Source organism: Mauremys reevesii, linkage group 5, assembly GCF_016161935.1.
Source record: "Mauremys reevesii isolate NIE-2019 linkage group 5, ASM1616193v1, whole genome shotgun sequence".
Taxonomy (NCBI): Eukaryota; Metazoa; Chordata; order Testudines; family Geoemydidae; genus Mauremys; species Mauremys reevesii.
The window spans coordinates 120,668,445-120,686,219 of record NC_052627.1 but is presented as its reverse complement, the minus strand read 5'-3'; the positions used below and the strand labels follow the sequence as shown (position 1 = coordinate 120,686,219).

The 17,775-nt window shown below is 46.2% G+C and overlaps 2 long non-coding RNA genes across 2 annotated transcripts in view; one reads left to right on the top strand and one right to left on the bottom strand.

Annotated features, from left to right (window-relative positions):
- The window catches only part of LOC120406770, a 40,719-nt gene extending 26,767 nt beyond the window's left edge, over positions 1-13,952 (bottom strand). The window contains exon 1 of the long non-coding RNA XR_005599571.1: positions 13,878-13,952. This is a non-coding gene — a long non-coding RNA (uncharacterized LOC120406770). The remainder of the gene's footprint in view (positions 1-13,877) is intronic.
- LOC120406768 lies at positions 12,196-17,402 on the top strand. Its single transcript, XR_005599569.1, has 3 exons — positions 12,196-13,057; positions 13,155-13,297; positions 16,438-17,402. It is a non-coding gene; the product is annotated as an uncharacterized LOC120406768 (long non-coding RNA).
- The last annotated feature ends 373 nt before the right edge of the window (positions 17,403-17,775 follow it).

Sequence of the window (17,775 nt, the reverse complement as noted above, 5' to 3'; positions counted from 1 at the left end):
GAACTTGGGCTGCAGTCCGAACTGGAACAAGTACACCACAATTACACAGCCCCTTAGCCCGAGTCCCGTGAGGATGGGCCAGCTGCAGGTGTCTAATTGCAGTGAAGACGTACCCTAAGGATGCAATGCGAAGTCCAGAGGACAGGCCTCCCCTGTGCAACTTTCACTTTGCCCTTTCTCTGGCTTATCCCCTGGGGAGCTTAGTCTCTGCAGCTTAGCTCATCAGTTTATCTCCCCCTCTCAGTTCCCGTGCTCCACCCCAGGCCTCGTATCCCAGAGAAGATGATGTAGCAGAGCAGCACTGGTGTAGGAGCTGTAGACCTGTGCTCCTCTTTGCAGCTGTGAGAGGGTATACATGCCATACAGGACCGCCACGCTCCATAAATTCCATCCCTGTGAAGGCTGATGCATTTTGCAAAGCCATTACATAAAGCTCCACTTTCATGCCCTGATTCAGAGAGGTCCTAAAGCCCATGTGTAATAGAGGGTAACTGGGTGAAATTTAAGGGCCTGTGATATACAGAATGTTGAACTAGATGATCTAACAGTCCCTTATCGTCTTAAACTCTATGAATCGTAACTTTCAGCACAGCAATAATCCACTTAAGTTAATGAGGACTATACACATCCTGAAGGTCATACACATGCTTCAGTACCTTGCTGAATCAGGGCCTCATAGCACACTTGCTGTGAAATACAAAGGCCTTGGCCCTTGTAGGAAGTTTGCTGAGTGTATTTTCATTTAATTTGCCCTTGTCTGATTTCTTCTCGGGCATTGAACTCCTGGTACTAGTGACTTGTAACAGTGAGAGGCTTCTCTGCTAACTGGAGAATGGGAATTAGCAAATGGGGAGCCACTCATGGATATTGCCACACTCAAAGGCTTGCTCTGTCAGGGTTTAATCCTGCAAGGTGCTGAGCACCCTCTGTTCTTGGTCCTGGGCACGCTGCTGCAGCAGGCTCTCATTGAGCTGGGCCTGGCTTAGAGCAAGGGGGAAGATGTCTCAAGCTCAAGCTTGTGGTAATTGTGCTCCTCATCAGCCTCAGTTTGCCATGACAAATGAGAGTCGGCAAGTCATGGTAATGGATTGTTTCAGCCCAGTGTACTGATGACAAAGGCCCCATTAGAGCACCAGCATTGGTCTTCAATTTGCTGAGGGTGTTTTTGGTCAACCTATAGCCAGGGCCACCCAGAGGATTCAGGGGGCCTGGGGTCTTCTGTGGCGGAGGCCCCCCGCCACCCCTGCCGAATTGTCGCCGAAGGCCCGGCACTTCGAAGGCAGGTCCCGGAGCGGAAGGACCCCCCCGTCGCTGAATTGCCATAGAAGATGCTCCAGGGGCCCGGGCCCCACGAGAGTTTTCCAGGGCCCCCGGAGCAAGTGAAGGACCCTGCTCCAGGGGCCCCGAAAAACTCTTGTGGGGGCCTGGGGCAAATTCCCCCACTTGCGCGCTTTCCCCTCCCCCGGGCGGCCCTGCCTATTGCATCATAAAGTCTACTCAAGAAAAACGGAAGTTGAAGTAACATTGCATATGAATAATTCAGATTGTTTGACCATAGTAGGGAGCCTAATGGGCACACCCCATCTAGCTGGCGTTGCTAGGAAATCACTTCTCTTTCCCCTAGTCCCTCATATAGAATTTGATAGCAAAGATAGGAGTTAAATTCTAGTCTCTGTTATATGCTGCAAATCCAGAGTGACTCCATTAATCTCAATAGAATTACTCTGAATTTACACTAGTGTAGGTAAGAGCAATGGTTGGCTCTAATGTTTTTGATTCCATACATCACAATACTTAAATCTGTTCTTAGTCAAAAAAGGGTTATGGACTGTAAATTGTCATGGCCTCTTATGTTTCTGCATCAGCTAGCTCAGTCCTGACTGGGATGTTATGGCAGTACTATAATATACAGAATCAATAATTACTATATTCACTCTCTTTCACTTTACCAGGAGTGGCCTTTGCCCCCTACTGAAATCTGTGCCATCATCTTCCCTAATTTGTGGATATCACAGCTGTCACTTTTTAAATAGTGAGCTTCAAGCCCTCGTAAAGGTATCTTTGAAAAGAGAAATTGTGAGGCGATGGCTAGGGCTGAAAGGAATAAGCAGCTGGGCTCCATTTCTGCAGCAGGAGGTTGCTGGGTACATAAAGATCTTCTCCATCTCCACTCAGTTTTTATGTACAATGAGATGGTTAAGACTGGGATATATCCCAAACTAGCAGCACCTATTAACGAGTCTCCAGACCCTTAGGGCTCTCCTGTAGCATGGTGGGATCACTGTGGGCAGGGACTGGTTACGTTTTAGAACAGGAGTGGGGAACAAAAATAATTTTGCAAGCCTGCCCCTAAGTGCTCAGGCTGGATCTGATTATACAATGAAACCACCTGGAGTGAGATGATCTAACAGCAAACTAGTCCTGAAAACATACAATGCCTCCTCTTTAATTATAAACAGTGAATCTTCAGAGGAACACAACCTCTTTCAACATTTCAATTTTTCAAAACCAAGAGCAGCTATTAATGTAACCGGCAATGAAATCTCCAGTGAGCAGCCCTGGGAGGGAAGATCAATAATTCACAGCTCTATTTCTGCCAGCTTCTCATCCCCAGTCTAAATCCTTTCCTCAGAACAATATCTTACATGCTAAACTTGCTCATCCATTTATCTGTGGCAGTGTCCCCAAATACACATGAGGGAAAGATTGCTTCATTGAAATCAATGGCAAAACTCATTATTGCACCTAGTTTTGTCCAGTCCAGTACCCACCAAAGCTGATGGGAAGACTCCCACTGGGCATTGCATTGGGCCCTACAATAGCAGCACTGATGTTCACATCTGTATAGGCTCTCGCCAAGCAGGAGTGGCAGGTGCTTTTCAGATTACGTTTTTAGCCTTAGACAGGGGGGAAAAGCAGAGTTTTTATTAGCGATGGAAGCACTGGCCAGACTAAAGTAAGCAGCAGCACAAATCTTTGCCTGAACCTCAAAGTGAACTTTGTTACGTGTTGTGGGCACATACTTGAAGGCCAGGCTAAGATGAGGCTCAAATTGTGGCCTTAAAACTCACTCAAAGTCAGATAATGCAGAAGTTTAAAGTTCCAACAGCATGAGCAAACTGACCTAGCCAGTTCTGAAGCTTGAGTTCTGAAGGGAGGCTAGGCTTGTAGTTAAGGGGCAGAACAGGGAATCAGGAGAGCTGGGGCCAGTTCCTGGGTCTGCCACAGGCTCCCTTTGTGACATTGGGCAAGTCACCTTATCTCTGTGTGCCTCGGTTTCCCTTCAGTACAATGAGGATTACACGTCCTTTCTCCAAAACTTTGTCTATTTGGATTCTAAGCAATTTGGGGCAAGGATTGTCTTGCTATGTACTGTTTGTACAACACCTAGCACGGTGGGGCACTGATCTTCTCTGGGGACTCTAGATGCTATTGTAATATGCAAATAATTTGAAGTCTACTATAAAGCAAATGCTAGACTAGAGCATGGACACAGCATTACACGTGCTGCCAGAAACAGCTTATATTGCAACCATCCTGAGTGATTCTGTTACCTCTGCTCATCCAGCTCCTTTGGAATCCAGCCAGGCATCATCCTGCCAAGTCTTGAAGGAGATCTGTAGTCATTAAATAATCTTATATCTCTACTATCATATACCTACACTATCACCTCATGGCAGTCTAGTTCTGTATAGTCCCTTCCTCTCATGATTGGCTCCCATTTCACTCTCGCCTCCTGCTCCACTTTGGTTTCCTCCAGACTCAAAACCAAGAAGCAGGATTTATTCAGGTGTTCAGCCATTTTCAATCCTCTGCTGTGCTGGCCTTGTTGCTAACCCTCAGATATTCTGCTTTTATCCTTTGTGCCTCTCTGCCCTGAATCTATTTGAAAACAACAACAAAAAAGAACCATTCACTTAGGTCAGCAGAGTTAGCGATAACTTTTAGTTGTTCTTGGGCCTGATTCTACTCTCATGTAGGTGGGCAATAATCAGGGGTAATACCTTAGAAACCGATGGAGTTACACCAGCGTAAATGAGTGTGAGAGCAGAATCTGGCCCTTCGACAACTCTCCTGTTTTCTGCTCTAGGTATCTCCCCCTCTAGACATTAATTGTATATCAATTAGTTTTTGTCTACATGTATCTACACTGGTGGGTGCTTTGACTACAATGCAAGAGACCACTGTTATTAGACAACCGTCTGTCTTCAGACTTTCCCGACATAGCCCCAAACGTGCACCGTACAATACTGCTCCAGATTTACTAGAGGGTCACCTCAGTTATGTACCTGGATTTTTACTGCTCTGCAAGAAGAGTGCCCATCCCATGCTCTGGAGTCCCTTGGCAATCTTTTATGAACATATGTAAACAAACCAACCTGGAAATTATCCGACTATCACATCTGGGAACCCTCCAATAGCATATATAGAACAAATCTTCACCAGAGTCCCACTCCAGTATGACCCAGCCGTACCAATTTCTGTATGGGCAAAGGAGGAAAGATGAACATTGTAGTCCTTGTGGTGCACCCTCCAGGCTAACAAACGCAGGCTGGTATGGACCAAGGGGTTAAGAGGGTTCCAGAGGTCCAGGACTCTAACGGAGGTTGGCCCCCTCCCTATTTTCATCTCTCATTCCAAAGAAACTGGGGCTGAAGCGCCTCTGCTGGTTGCAGCTGAGGCCGCATGTCACAAGGAGAAAGGCAGTCTCTTAGACAGGTAGGTCCCAGGCCACTTAGGGCTTTATGGATCAAAATAGCTGCTCAGTCCAGAAACCAAGATGCAGCCCATGCAAGTGGAAGAGCACAGATCTAATCTGTTCATGAAAAGAACAAACAGGCTGCTGGATTCTGAACCAGCTTTAGTTTCCAGACGGATATAAGTGTAGCCCCATGTGAGTGCACTGCAGTCATCTAAATTTGAGGTTGCAAAGACAGAAGTGCAAGGGTGCACTGTGAGGCAGTGTGGTCTCATGGATAGAGCACTAGACTGGGATTCGGGAGACCTGGGGTTTTATTCCTGGCTTGGCCACTGGCCTGCTGGGCGACCTTGGCCAAGTCACTTCACCTTTCTATGTCTCAATTTGCCATCTGTAAAATGGGGATAATGATACTGTGCTCCTTTGTAAAGTGATTTGAGATCTGCTGATAAAAAGTGCTCTATAAGAGCCAGGTATTAGATAGCTGCTCAGATACTATGGTGATGAGCATGATGTAAGAACCTATATAGACTAGATTAGGGATGACATTTGCAAAGCCTGCATTTGAAAAAAAGGGGTGCAACCTTCTAAAGTACTATGGCTGACATCACTGTTACCTAATCTAGTCGCAGGCTAGTAACCGGACCCCCAGCAGATGGCAAAGCCAGTCAGCAAAAGGCATCCAGACATCCTCGATTAACGAGGCAGAAATTATCCCCACCATCTCTCCGATTGCTTTCTCCAAGCAGCTTCGCCTCAGTCAGGTCTGGCTTGAGTCCTAGCCAGTGTGTCCTCATCCATGACCCAATCTCTCAGACACTGAGTGTTGCAATCAGTCAGTCCTGCCATGGCAGCAGAGATGGAGACATAAAGCTATGTGTCATCAGTGCACTGAGGAAGGGACTGCTACCCCTGCCTCCTCCCTAGCCCTGCCCGCCCTACCACTGCCTCATGGACATGGGTAACAAGAGGGGAGGCAGGATGGAACTGCACCAGAGAGAGCCCTCAGGCAGGAGGAGCACTTCCCCAACACCAGCCTTGTAGTGCTCAGCCAGGTAAGAATGGAACCTCCAGGGAGCCCCTTGGGTGGGTGTGATGCAGCTGATTCGTCAGTTCCTTCAGTGATGGCTTACGATGGGTTTCACTATATTCCGTTCTCTCCTTTGGACTGGGGTTGTTTTCACTCAGGACTAGAAATAAGTTAATCTCTCTCAAGGCTTCCCATCCCTCCTGTACCCCATTTAGAGTTTGATCCAAAACCCATCAAAGTCTATGGTGTCACGGGGTGCAGGGCACAATTCAGACCAGTGAGAGGTTGTCACCCCCAGCCCTGTAACCCTGGGTGCCTGATGTGCCCTGCTGCTGTGGCTCATAACCTGAATGGCAGCAGCCAGCAGACATGCATGCAGGTCACACCCTGAGTGTCTGTGTGCTATGCAGCCAGCCCTGGTTCAGCATCTCGAACCCCAATAGCCTGTCTACAGCCCCACTCTGGCTTCCACCAGCCTGGGTTACAACCAGCAAGGTGACCTCAACACATTCCCAGTCCGAAATGGTCCTCAAACCGTGGGTCTCTGCAGTGTGCAGCTCTCTTCTGGACAGTTCAGAGAAATAATAATGTTTGTTCCTTTAAAGAGACAAAAGCACATCACAGCTGATTAACTTATCCAGGGTAAATACACTCTTCTCTGCAAACACAGCACTGAGCTGGTTTATAAGAAGATAAGAATGGCCCTACTGGGTCAGGCCAAAGGTCCATCTAACCCAGTATCCTGTCTTCTGAGGGTGGCCAATGCCAGGTGCCCCAGAGGGAATGAACAGAACAGGTAATCATCAAGTGATCCATCCCCTGTCGCTCATTCCCAGCTTCTGGCAAACAGAAGCTAGGGACACCATTCCTGCCCATCCTGGCTAACAGCCATTGATGGACCTATCCTCCATGAATTTATCTAGTTATTTTTGAACCCTGTTATGGTCCTGGCCTTCACAACATCCTCTGGCAAGGAGTTCCACAGGTTGACTGTGCGTTGTAGAAAAAATAAAATAAATTTATTAGCAATAGGCCCTGGGTTAAGTGATGACAAGTAAAAGGAATAAAAGTAGAGATGGTTACAAGCAAATAAAAGTGAAAACACACACCTAAACCTCTAAAACTTAATCTAGCAAAGTACAGGTTTTGTTCAAGATGGTTTCTCTCACCAGTCATTCTTCTTTCCAGCTATGGCTGACTTTCCCTTGTCAGGACTTTCCACAGAAGTACAAAGTGCTGGCTCTCCTTGTCTTCCTAGGTGAAAGATCTTTGCCTAAGCAGGTTTCTCATATATATTCAGTTTACAGAGACTTTACTTCCCCCACCCCCGATTTGTTGAAGGACCCGTCTTTTCTCAGCTTGCAAAAGCTCTGGCCCCTTTTGTCTGTCTAGTGATGGAAGCCAAAGATGGCTTCTCTTTTTGCTTATATCTTCCAAAGTTCAATGACCATGTTTCAAGAGGCAGGATGACCTCATGCTGTTCTTCCCTGCCTGTGGACTTCACCTCCCTTTCCTGATTTCTATGTAAATGGGGCTTCCATTGGTTTTGGTCACACCTTGCTTAATCTCATTGAAGATAGGTGGATAGCTGCCTTGTCTCCTGTCTGGGAGGAAACCTGTTTGGCCACAAACTTTAAAGCACAAGATAATTAAGTGTCCATATTTCTTCATATAGTGTTAATACATACATTTCACAATAGCATTAATCACCAGTATGTCTTTCAGAAAAGACCTCAGTCTATACACTTCTGTAATACAGTGATATTGTATACAATCAAGTATCAGAGGGGTAGCCGTGTTAGTCTGGATCTGTAAAAGCAGCAGAGTTCTGTGGCACCTTATAGACTAACAGACATATTGGAGCATGAGCTTTCGTGGGTGAATGTCATGACATGTATCCGACGAAGTGGGTATTCACCCATGAAAGCTCATGCTCCAATACGTCTGCTAGGTGCCACAGGACTCTTTGCAGTATACAATCAGTTGATTCAATTGCTTATCACCTGAGGTTTGCCCCCACCGCCTCCCCACCTTTATAAACCAGTAAACCTTTGCAGTGTATTCTTTGAAAGGTAAAACCCAGACTAAGCTTCTCTCTCCTTCTAGGGTCTACATGCCATGCTGTCTCCTACCCTACTTGTTAATTTGATAGCTTTGTTTGCCTGATATGTAACTGTACCTTCACTGTCTCTGCCTGACGACTGGGCTGGTCAGAGAAGCAAATACACATTCCTTTGTCTAGGGCAGACCTGTTTACCAACTCCCCCTACCATCCCTGGTTTAAACATATTTTAGTCATAATTCCGACATATATCTATAACTCTTAATACACACTCCATACATACATCATGCAAGAATATTAATGATCAGTAAATTATTCGTTTTCCAGAGCCGTATTACATGACACCTTTTAGATACAGATTATAACCACAGAGAATTGGGGTCCACTGGATTTGCTCAGGTCAGCTGCAGCTCATTACCTGACAGTAGTTAGTTCCTTGCCCTATGGCACTCAGATTCTCTTAGGGTCACACCTCCCCCCTTACAAAGCGCCTGGGGGGTTAGCCACTGGCTGACCTGGAGGCAGCAGGTCCAAGCCCTCTTTCCAGGACTGTGCATATGCCACGATATTTTCCTTCCCGTTTATACAGAAGAAACTTGTTTTGTCACCTTTCCCTGTTTACTGTCTCCAGGCCATACTATCAGAGGGTATCGATCATGTCACCGACAGAATTGTTACCAACATGCCACAGTGACATAAAAGACCAGTGCGATATCCGATTTCAAACTGTATAGCACATATCACCTTTTAAATAACTGTCACGACACCTGTGTGTAATGTGTAATGAGTATGTCAGGCCTGGCAAGAGTTGCTGACACAGACCAGTGAACCAGTGGGCCTCTGTGTCACAAATGGAACAACTCCCTTGATTTCAAAGAGTTTTGGATCAGGACCTTAATGCCTGCTTGTCGATTGTGACCACAGACATGGATTCGGGAGGCTACAGTGCAGAAGCACTGTACCTCGCAGAAGCACAATCTCTTCCAGAGCTCCCACGCATGCAGAGGGAATACACGTGCGGCATTGTTCCCCGCCGGCTCTCCCAGCTCAGTCCTCCAACTCATTTGTCCTCCTAGTGACTCACTCTTACCTTTGAACTTTTAGGGCCAAACAAGGCCAGGAACAGTTAACTTGATCCAGAGCTGTTTTAGGGCTAGATTTTCAAAAGTGCCCAGCCCCTACAGTCAGGACCAGACTTTCGGAATTGCTCAGCTCCTATTTAGGAATCAAAAGAAGGCCTTGTCTACGTTGGAAAGGGGTTTCTGGTATAGCTACACACCTCCTAGTGGAGATGTAGCTTATAATGGTAAGCGTGCTTTCATCAGTATTACTTAGACCGGTTCCCTGATTGAAATTAGCTGTACTGGGAAAAGGGCTTTTTTGATGGTATAACTGCATCTATGCTGGGGCTTTTGCTGGTGTAGAAATTATGTTAAAAAAATCCCACCCTAACCGACATTACTACACTGTCAAGTTTCTAGTGGAGACCTGGCCTTGGAGGCCATACATGTTGCAATGGGAGCTGCTGAGCATTTCCGGAATCTGGCTCTTATTTAAGTGCCTAAATGGGAGTTGAGATCTTTGGAAAATCTGGCCCTGACGGTGGGTGCTGCGCACTTGGAAAGGTGGCCCTGAGCCCTTCTGAATCTCTGCTCCAAAGTGATTGAGTATAAATTATAAAACGGGAGACACATTAGTTAAAAGGAAACACTCGAAATAAACAACAGTGTCTCTGTTTATAAGAGCTGTAAGACCTATGCCCCCATAAAGACCTTAGAGTTCCTTCTTCTGAGACGACAGTGAAACACATTGTGTTTTGAAACAATTATTCAATTTAATTTTCCATGGATGGTTTAACTGCAGCGGCCCTTGACAGAAATCATTAAACCACATAATCATGGGCCCATTCTGCAACGAGAGCACGTTTGCTGCCAATAATCGCTCCGCTTGGCCCAGGACTATGCAGAATGTTAGGCTTGCTGTTTGTTTTGGCTGAGGAAAAGGGCAATTCTGCTCTGAAAAGCAACTGTCGCAAAGGCACTTCCTTACTCCCCGTGAGTGGTCAGGCTCATATCCGCTGACCTTAGCGGGAAAAAGTAAGATTTTACTACTTCCCTGAGGTCTTAAGCCACCCGTTAACTAATGGGGGTCGGTTGTGATGGCTGGTTATAGCCTCACTGCCCTCAGAAGGGTTTCTTGCAGCTTCCTCTAAAGCAGCTGGTGCCAGGCTCTGACCCAGTATGACAACTCCTATGTGCTCCTCCCAGCCCTGGAGAACCTGCAGAGCCCTGGGAGGAGGGTTCTTTTCTGTCCAGTGTACCATCATCAGAATGCAGGTGTGACGACCTGAGACTGTTCTTAACGTGGTCTTTGAATGCTGAGTGGGGAGTGTTGGCCTGGCAGGACAGTCTGCATTGGGGGATGGGAGACTGGCCTTGAGGGAGGATACCTGAGCATGTAACGTGAGAACCCAGGAAGGGGTTAGAGGCCAGGTGACACCTTTGCCCGGGAAACTGAACAAAGGCTGAGTGAGAGGCTGGGGGGAGTTTTTCAGTTTGGAAGCTGGCTGGAAAACGGAGAGGGACGCCCGATGGGGCTCGGGCTTCTCAACGAGGCTGTGGCCTCCCTGGGGCCCCAGATGGACCTAACTAAAGGGGGTCCTGTTGTCTGTACCGGCAAGACCTGTTTTGGACTGTGTTCCTGTCATCTAAATAAACCTCTGTTTTACTGGCTGGCTAAGAGTCATGTCTGACTGCGAAGTGGGGGTGCAGGACCCGGTGGCTTCCCCAGGATCCAGCCTGGGCGGACTCGCTGTGGGAGGCGCACGGAGGGGCACATGCTGAATGCTCCTAGTAGAGACCCAGGAGGTGAAGCCGTGTAAGCTTCTTGCCCTGAAGACAGTCTGCTCCGAGGGAGAGAGGCTCCCCAAAGTCCAGACTGGCTTTGTGGGAAGCAGTTCCAGAGCATCGCCCAGGGACTCCGTGACAGCATGGTCCCCTATTTCCCCCTCCATCCCTCCCGGACTTGAGGGCTTGCCTTCATCCCTCCTCCAGGGGCACTGCAGGTGCCCTGCCCCCAGAGCCAGTAGCTTGGGGAAGATGGGATTTCCTGTTTGGAAATTTCTCCCCAGGTGCAGAGAAACTCTAGTTGGCAGGAGCAGAAGCAGCTTCAGCAAGCACTGCAGCAAGGGGCAGAGAGGACCCAGCCCAGGGTCGTCTCTCCCGCTCCCCTAGGGACCAGGCAAACTAAAGGCAGCAAGAGCAGGCTCAGCAGGGACCCTGGGGGATAGTGATGCCACAGTGTGACAAGTGTCCTGTGCCTCACACATTTGACAGCACTGTCACACCTGTTTGCCACACAGCCTGAATCTCACCTGTAACTTCCTCTGATGCCACTAACAGTCATTGTGGAGCTTGTCTACAGATAGCCAAGTTACGTGCCTGCCTTCCCCACTGTGGCTGCTCCCTCTGCTAGATCCAAGCAGGGCACAGGTAGCAGCTGCAAGAGGTGGCTACAGAAAGGTGTGAGTGTGGTGGGGGGAGGGTGTTCCTCAGGAGCTCACAATCTCTGCCCCGGCTAGAGTCCTTTTTCTTCCAGAAAAACCCCAATCCCTGCTCCCAGCAACCCAGCCATTGCCTACAACCCCAGCCAGACCCCTTTCCCTGCCAGACAACACCTACCCACCTACTCCAGCACTCACCCAGGCCCAACAGCACCCTGATCCCAGACCTAACCCCCCAGTACAGACACCGTATCAGCTATGCACCTACCCGTGTCACCCCGACAGCACCCAACCCCTCAGTTACCCCAGACAATGCAGCAACCAGCACATCCAGTACCCATTGACCCTAGCACCCACCCACCTGACCTGGGCAATCCCCGACACCTTCTAGAGCTCCTCCCACCTATCACAGCACCCCTCGATCCTCAGAGATGACAAATTTTGTGCAGGTCCATGTCCCTGCCATTGCTTGAGGAAGGGTATAGCGTCAAGAAGCTGACATTTGTGGTCAAATTCAAATTATATGTAAATATGCAAATTGACTCAAAATAACTTACATAAAATGTAGTGCATTGAGCTGCATGAAATGTGGTAGCTATGCTGATGATGTCAGCAAACTAAGTCTCATTCCTTCAAAGTCCTTTTAGCTCCTTGCATTTTTGGAAGATCAGATATACAGCAAGGTCAAAGTTTCAACCAAAAGCACGGAGGGAGTTTATTTATCCTTTGAAAATTGAAACAACATTGAATATACACTTGTGATGGGGTTTATAACCCATCCTGGCTCTGAAAAGGTTAATGTGGGTCTGAGACGTCAATTAACCCAACTGGCTGCACTTGAAGGATGGGCCAGGCTTAGTTAAGGATGAAGCTCAGCTGCGGAAGGAGCTGGGTGATGGCTATAAAGACAGGATGTCTGGAACAGGAGATGGATGTGGTGAGAGAAGGGCTAGCTAGCTGGTTAAGGCTTTGGCTAAGTGGAGTGAGATGGAAGAAATAACAAATGATACTGAAACCAGACTAGACAACAAGGCTAGGGAAAACACTGAGGAAGACTAGATGCAAACAGGGGAAAAGAAAAGGGTAGATTCTCTGTAACCAGAAGAAGGAGCAGCAAATAGGAGAGCAAGAAAGGGAAATGGTGAAAACTTACATGATAGTAAAATCCTAGCTAAGGACCTGAAGATAGGGGATATAAACTGCTGAGGATTGCAGAGTGGATTGGGGGGAAGGCTGGAGATACATTAAGAGCTAAGAAACTGCCTGGTGGAGACTTGTTCTTCATTTCTTACAATCCACTAGCAAGTAGGGAAACTCCTTCAGACAAGGGTGCTAGATAAGATAAAAATGTCAGCTACCCAAATTCCTCACAGAAACAGGGGCAGTGCATGGTGTGCTAACTGAAATGGCAGAGGAGGAAATAAAGCAAGCAACAGATGAAGACAAAACTAACTGCAAAGAGGCTAATTAGCAGAAGAGGTGTTAGCAAGCCCTCTACAGCTGTGCTGGACACATTTCAGGGAAGACTGTTACCGGATAGAGTGATTTCAGGCTGACAGCATCTCACAGGAGAAAGAACACAGACTATGGGTGCTGATGATTTGGTCACATAGCAAATAATGTTGAAGGAAAAATACAGTGCAGTAATTGTGGAGATGAATGTTCATACAATTCTTGTGAGGAAAGGACAGAACAAAAAAGTTACAACTGTGGAGAAAAACACAGCTCAAGAGGAGGCACTGAGGCAAAGCAAGCCAGATGATGGTGATATCTATCTATACAAAATTACTAACTTCTCCTATGCAGAAGCTGCCAGGAGATACTTTTTCCCCAGTGGGTGGTTTGTGTTTTTTTTTTTAAGGTAAACTTGATATGGGGAAAGGGAACAACCAGGAACAAACGAATGGGAAGGAAGTAACAAGTGACACTGTGGTAAAAGGAGATGACGTGCTACTTACAGAGACTGACTGAAATAATACATTCTTGCTTGTTTGAGATGTACAGGTACAGTTGCTGTAAAGTACCTACAGGCTAGCAACCTATTAGTGGAATACCTTCAAACTTTCCTGAGGGAAGGAAATATTGAAGGTTTGAAAGAATGATGGTGACTATTTTTGGCTGGAATGCCCAGAGCCTAATAGCACATGGGCAGGAATTGAAGAAAGATTATTGATGTGAAAACAAAGCCTGATATAATATGTATGCAAGAGACTTGGCTAATAGAAAAACTAAGCTATAAAATCCTGGGATATGGCATAGATAGACATGGTAGCCCCACCCTTTCCTATTTCTCTGTTTGAGCCTTCATTAAAAAGAAACTGAACTACCTTGAAGTAGCTGTTAAAAAGCTAAATATCCAGGATAATGCTATTGATACCAATATAAAACAATCCTATGTCTCTAAGAGCTTGTAGTGTTTTATAATCTAGGCAGGAAACAAGAGGCTGTGGACCTGAAAGAATTGCAGATGTCACATGCCCATTTATTGTCTGTGGTGGTAGTGGGGAACTAAGAAAAATGGAAAATGTTTAGAGCTATTATTTAAAAAGAATAATTGATCAATATTAAATGATGGAGCACTTACCAGGCTCAGTACAGATGATGGAAGCGTCTCATGCCTGGATCTGGAAATTTTGCTTCTAGCACCATAGCAAGTAAATGTAGCTGGGAAATTTTACAGAGAGGAGGAAATGGATAGTGACCACTTCCCGCTGTTAAGTACATTTCAAGGAGAAGGAAATACCAAAGGCAAGAACAATATCCCTACTTGAAAGCTTAAACAAAAAGCCCAAATTGGAAACACTTTTAGAACCAAAAGTGAAGAATGAGCAATGTATAAATTGAGATATTGAGGAATTCTATAGTAATGTTACTAAGGGAATCATAAAGAGAGCCAGTATAGCTATTCCGAGGATACCGACTCTACTTGTATAGGAAAAGTGGCCCACAGTGAAGCAAGGAATGTGAAATGGTAATTAAGGAGAGGAATAAGGCATACGAGACAGCAAAAAAAAAATCCTTAAATAGTGAGGACTTATGCAATATTAAACATAAGGAAGGAAGTTGCACAAAGGGCTATAAAATGGCACAAAGACAGCTGGAGAATATATTGTGGGAAAGTTCAAGATACCAATACCAGCAGAGGTGTATAAACATACTTTATTCCATTCATTTTCCTAGTAAGAGCCACATCATGCAAGCCTCATAGTTGCAGGGCATAGGAGTAATAAGTGAAAATTCTGGCTACCATATAAAAAGGCCAGTAGTGATGGGGATGAGAGAATAGAAATTAAGGAGAGGAAATGAAGATTCATTAAGAATTAAGCAGGGTGCTCTCCTCCTCCACGCCGCCGCCCCCTACAGGGCAGCCGGTGTGGCAAATCAAAAAAAGAAAAAACCTGCGGGGCGGCTGAAGTGGCAAAGCAAAAAAAAAAATAGGGATGTGAGGGAATGCTGCTCTTTAGAATCTGCCGCCCCAAGCACGAGCTTGCTCAGCTGGTGCCTGGAGCAGGCCCTGGGACCCGTGCCTTAGGTACCTTTTTAATTTACTTACCAGGTGGCGGTCCGGGGCTTCGGCGGCATTTTGGCGGCTGGGGGTCCTTCAGCGCTGCGTAAGTGCTGCTGAAGCCCCGGACTTCTGCCAGGTATTCGAATCAGGCCCCACAGTTAATAAAGCCGGCCCTGGCGGTCATAGCCCAGACCCCCACGCCCCTCAAGGTCACAGCTGCACTGGCTGGCAGTGCACATTATTGCTTTGTAACGGTGGGGTGAGGAGCTATGCATATCATGTTGCTCACAGCTCCAGTCCCAGAAGAGGGCAGGAGATGAAGGAAAAAAGCCTCTTGCTCAGAAGATACCAGGATATTTAACCTACATCTACTCTGCCCAGGAAGAATGACTAAGGGAACCATTGCATTGGAGCTCCTCTCCATTCCCACCTCCATGGCTTTGGCACTCAGGCAGAATTTGGCCTGGACTGTCCATGCTGTTAAGCAGCGACATAGTGCCACCATTGGCAGCTACTGCACATGAACAAAGAACCTGCTATAAAACCATTACTATGGCACTAAGGAGGAAAAAAATGAGGGAATTCTCAGTTCAGTTACAACTGATCAACATAGCTAAAGCTTACATGGGGCCAGGGATAGCTCTGTGGATTGAGCCTTGGGCTGCTAAACCCAAGGTTGTGAGTTCAATGCTTGAGAGAGCCACTTAGGGAACTGGGGTAAAAATCTGTCTGGGGATTGGTTCTGCTTTGAGCAGGGGGTTGGACTAGATGACCTCCTGAGGGTCCTCTATGCCTGGTATTCTATGATTTTAATTTTTACTCCATTTTATATGCTGCAGAAATCTATTTGTGGGTTGACAGTGTAGCAAGGCCATCATTCTATCTGGGCAGAATCAGCCCCAAATGATGCACTCTCATCCTTCTGCTTAAGAAATACCACATGGCACTTTCTCTTGATTTCTGAAGGTCACCATTAATGCCAAACCAGTGCATCCCCGGCTACTCATGGAGTCTGGTCAATGCAGTATAAAACCAGAACTCCCAGGGGTCACACATCTTCCCTACAATCTGAATCAAAACCCAGCTGAAATGCTTCAGAAACCTGATGGCAAAGGACTCAACTTTATATGTTTCCTAAAAGCAAAGAGGATTTGAGATCAAACAGCTTCCTGGTGGGAACATTTCTTACTCAGAGATGTTAATCAAACCACTGGGTCCTTAACAAAACAGATATAACAAATGACCCACCCAGGAAAATGTTCTGCTGTCACACCAGCCAGCAGATTTTTCTTATGTTCAAATCATAAAGGATTTAATTTTATTTTATTTAATGCTTGGGTCCTTCTAAACCAAGGCATGTTAACTTAATCGTGATTTATAGCCCCTGGGTCTGCTTGACTGCTTTGTAAACTAAACTCCTACATGCTTTTCTTGCCTTATGGCTGTATTTTCTGTCCTCTTTCCTCTCAAAGCTGTCTGATCAGCCCATTTGGTGTGTAGGCTAGTTAAAGATTAATACAGACAACACGCTGATTCAAGTCTGGAACACTCACAGGCAATAAGAAAACAGTTCTGTGAAACAAGTTCTACAAACATAATGAAAAGCCCCCATGCTCAATGATATTTTTTTTTTTAGGATAAATGAGGGAGGTAAAAATAATGAACAAGTGCCGTGCTGCACACCCAGAGCACATTTACTCCAGATCACGGATTACTGTTGAGAGGAAGAGTGGTCACTGAATGAGGGTCAGAAGATCTGGATTCAATACCTGGTTTTGCCACAGACTTCCCATGTGACCTTAGGCGAGTCACTTAATTTCTTATGCCTTAGGTCACCATCAGACTTGGTCCTGTCTAAGGAGATTGTAAGCTCTTTGGGGCAAGGTCCATCTTCCTATGTGAACATGCAAAACCTAGCACAATGGGTCCCCTGTGTTAGCTTGGGCCTTTATGAGCTACTGTAATGCTAGAAATAATCAGAATGGAGAGAGAAGGTGGTGGTTTTACAAGCAATAGCAAATTATATGTAACTTGACATGGGAATTTCAGCCTTTCATGTTTTGTTGTTGTTTGTTGTTCAGCCTTTCTAGAATGAAAATGTATAATGCACAGATAGCTTTACTGGTGATAACAAGTTAAGTTTTCTGCTTGAGCCATGGGGACTAAGTATGTCTACATAGCAAAAATAACAAACCCTCCAAAATCTTACAGCGGCAAGTCTCACAGCCCAGATCAACTGAATTGAGCTTGTGCTATGGAACTAAAAACAGCAGTGTAGACGGTCCTGCTCAGGCTGGAGCTCGGGCTCTGAAACTCTGCGAGCGAGGAGGGACTGGGAGCCTAGGTTCCAGCTTGAGCGAGACGGATGCTCACAGGCATGAAATGTGCTCATACGACACAATAATGCATTGAAGTAGAAAGAGGCTGGGCTTCGGTTCAGGCTCCCCTACTGACTCTTGTTCAGCGCAGAGCTTAACAGAAACAGAACTTTAATACATGCCCACAGCAGAGAAACTTACAAAAACAGGATGTAACCTGTAAACAGGCTTAGCAAGAATGTATATAAATATGGATTTTTGGCAAGAGATACAAGCAGATAATAAAAAGCAACAAAGAGTCCTGTGGTACCTTATAGACTAACAGAAGTATTGGAGCATGAGCTTTCGTGGGTGAATATCCACTTCATCAGATGCATGTGGTGGAAATTTCCAGAGGCAGGTATAAATATGCAAGCAAGAATCAGTCTAGAGATAACGAGGTTAGTTTAATCAGGGAGGATGAGGCCCTCTTCTAGCAGCTGAGGTGTGAACACCAAGGGAGGAGAAGCTGCTTTTGTAGTTGGCTAGCCATTCACAGTCTTTAAGCCTGAGCTGATGGTGTCAAATTTGCAAATGAACTGAAGTTCAGCAGTTTCTCTTTGGAGTCTGGTCCTGAAGTTTTTTTGCTGCAGGATGGCTACCTTGAAATCTGCTAT